Here is a 3,458-nt window from a genome sequence, read left to right on the forward strand (position 1 = left end):
GAAACAGAATTGAATGAGGCCGTCCCTGCCCTGCAGGGGCTCATGGTCTGGCAGGGGGATAATTACAGACCAAGGTGAAAAGTGCTGTGACAAGTAGAAGTACAGAGACTGTAAGCTCACAGAAAGAGAGAATATTAAGCACCCACAACGTTTGTAAGGCACCTACAATAATGTTTGTTATATCATTTAATGCTTCTGATTACCCTCAAGGCACTTATTATTATCATTACATGCTTGATAAATAAACATGGAAGCCCAGCCATGTTCAGCTAGTAAGTGGAGCCAGGACTCAAATTCAGGTCTTCTGACTCTGTCTTCTGCACCCAGCTCAGCCCAAGGGAAAGGCCCAATGGCAGGAGCATGGGATTCTGCAGCATGAAAAGAAGGTAATCTGGCACAGGGATGCAGGAAGGGTATTCCTGGAAAAGCAAAGGGCATGGAGTCTGTGAGAAAGCACAGAGGGTGCAAGGAATGGTGTGAGGAAGGGAGAGACCTGGGAGGAGGCAGGGACTGGATGGGGAAGGGCCCTTACCCCTGCGAGGAAGGCCGCATGTTGTCCAGCCACGAGGGTTTCAAAGGAAAGTGATTGGGTCATATTTTGGTTCCTAAAGCTGGCTCTGCTTCAATGTGCAGGATAGGTTGAGGGGTCAGCTTGGTGTAGGAGCCCACTCGGGACACTGCTGCCTATGCCAGGGATGCTGACCTGAACCAGGTGTGAGGATGGGTGGGAGATGCTGGGAGCCAAGTGGTGGGCTTTGGGGTGTGGTGACAGACTGCTTGCAAGAGGAGAGTGAAAGTTAGGGTGACCCTGAATTCCTTGCTGGGATAACAAAGTGGGTGATTGTGCCCCCACTGGGAAAGGGAGCCTAGCTGGAGGAGCAGGTTTGGGGACAAGGTAGTGAGTTTATTTATTTGTTTGTTTATTCAGCACACTTCATTGAGTGCTGGCTATATGCTGGGCAGTATTGTTGGTGCTGACGATACAGCAGGGAACTAAAGTCCTGCACATCCTCCCCATCATGGGGGAGGCTGACCATTAGCAAAATAAATGAAATATTTAGTCTGTCAGATGGTTAAGGTTATTAGGGAGAAAGGTCCTGCTGGGAAGGGGAATAGGGAATATGGGTGGGGTGGGGTAGGAATTGTTATCTTCAATAAGTGATAGACCATCTGAAGAGGTCCATCACTTAACAAAGGTCTCACTGAAGAGATGACAAAGGACTGAAAGAGATGTGGAAATGGCAGGTGCAAAGGTCTGGAGGCTGAAGCACACCTGAGGTGTCCAGGGAGCTGGATGGAGCAAGCAGTGGGGAGAGACAAGGACAGAGAAAAGGCAGGGCTGGGGGAGGGGCAGATGGTGAGAGCTTTGAAGGCCACTGTGCCGACTGGGGCCTTTACTCTGAACCATGAAGGAACCAGAAGGGGAACAGGGCTGTAACGTGATCTGACATGTTTTAAAAGGATCACTGGGTCTGCTGTATTGACAGCAGATTGCAGGGAGGGCAAGGATAGCTTGATCTTGATGATGCTGACATCAAGGGGCGGGTGGAGGATGGGAATTCTGTGAAAGGCACTAAGGAAAAGCAGGAGGACCTGGGAGAGAGGAGTCAAGAAGCCAAGGAAGGCGGGAATGGGAGGGAGCCATGGGTGGAATCAAGTGTTTCCAAGAGATCAAGTAAGAGGAGGCTGAAGCCATGGGGCTCCCTGGAGACCTTGGTAAGGGCAGGTTGTGTGAATGGGTGGGGGCAGAAGCCAGACTGCTGTGTGTTGAGAGCACCACTTAATCCCCCCAAGCCCCAGTGATCTGTACATTAATCCTAGAATTGGAAGACCTTGGAAGGAAAGCTGGAAGGCACATTGCGAGGGCCTTTGAGAGCCCCTAGCCTCCCCATTCACTTAACTAGAGTGGACGGAGTGACCGTCCAAGGCCAAGGAACTCAGTGGGGTCAGAGCGTGGCCTGGATTACAGGTCTCTTGCCCCCAACCAAATGCTCTTCCCACATGTATCAGGGTAACATTAGCTGCCACAACAAACCCCCAAGTTTTCAGGGTTCAACACAACAGTGCCTTATTTCTTGCTTGTTAGATAATAATCGAATGCAGGTGTGGTTAATCAGCATTTGTCCTCCATGTGGAGATTCAGAAACACAGCTTCCTTCCATCCTGTGGCTCCACTGTCTGCAGTGCTTCTTGACCATTTTTATGTTACGTATTTTCCTTTGTGACGCTAGTGAAAGCTAACTTTTTTTCACCAGAAATAAATACACACATGCACATCCACACAAAATCTGGCACACTTTCAAGGGGCTCATAGACCCCATGAAGCCATCTATAGAATTCCTGTGAGTCCACAGGCCCAGGTGAAAACCTGCTGCATGGGGCCTTAGAGACCTCATGTCCCCTGTTAGATGGGGAAGAAAGCACAGAAGAGGCACAGCTGCTGTTTCTTTCTCCTTCCTTCTTTCCTCTCCAAATTCAGTCCATTGTCTTGGAGCCTTGTTGGGGACCTACCTACTCCAGGATGCTTTCTCTGACCATCTCAATCAAGTCATCTCTGGCCCCTTTGAGCTCATAGCACCCACCCTTCCTTTAGTCTTGCCTTGTGGCAGCTCTTGTTTGTTATCACGGGTCTGATTTTCTGTCCCGCTAGGCTGTGTTTCCCGCAGACCCCCAGCATGTCTGATCTGACTCCCTGTGTCCTTGCCACTCAGCTCACAGCCCTCAGTATCCCCTAGAGAGTGGACGGTGCGTGTCCATTCATGCACGGGATCCTCAGGGTAGCGGGACAGGGCAGTGATGCTGACCTCCCTGGACTGATGAGGAAATGAAGGTTCCTAGAGCAGAGGCAAGTGCCCCAGACCCACAGACCATGGCAGGGTTTGACCTTGGTTCCGGGTCTTTCAACTCCAAATCTAATGCCCACTCTACCCCAGGGATGACTGCAGCACCTTCAGTAGCAGAGACAGGTCCAGCTCTCTGCACCAGGGCTGCTACTCCGGGGGCTGTGAGCACCAAGTAGATCCCTCAGCACCAGGCAGTGCCTGGCGCCCAGCAGGTGCTCTGTAGATGTGTGTGGTGGGTGGATTTACCGATGGAGATGAGAAAAGCTTCTGCTCCCTGCCTCCCATCCCCTAGCATTAATGATTTTTACTCTTCCCCTGACATCCAACCACTTCCTAATATCATGGGGGAGATTTAGGATAACAAAGAGACAGCCATAGTGAAAGGAGACACAGGTGCAGTCAATGCTGAACTCAGAGGCAGTCATGACTGTAAAAAAGTTAACGCTCCAGGAGAGAGGTGTCGGCTTGAGCTGAGCGTGGGCAAGTGTATCCACTTCTGCCCTGGATGATGGGCTCCCTACGCTCTGAATTCATTATTCAGCTGCAGACACCAGGGCACTTTAGTTTCCCTTAATTAATTAAAATATCACATAATAATCATTCTCTGATTTAATG

Source organism: Lipotes vexillifer, unplaced genomic scaffold (genome assembly GCF_000442215.2).
Source record: "Lipotes vexillifer unplaced genomic scaffold, Lipotes_vexillifer_v1.1 scaffold920, whole genome shotgun sequence".
In the NCBI taxonomy this organism is placed as follows: domain Eukaryota; kingdom Metazoa; phylum Chordata; class Mammalia; order Artiodactyla; family Lipotidae; genus Lipotes; species Lipotes vexillifer.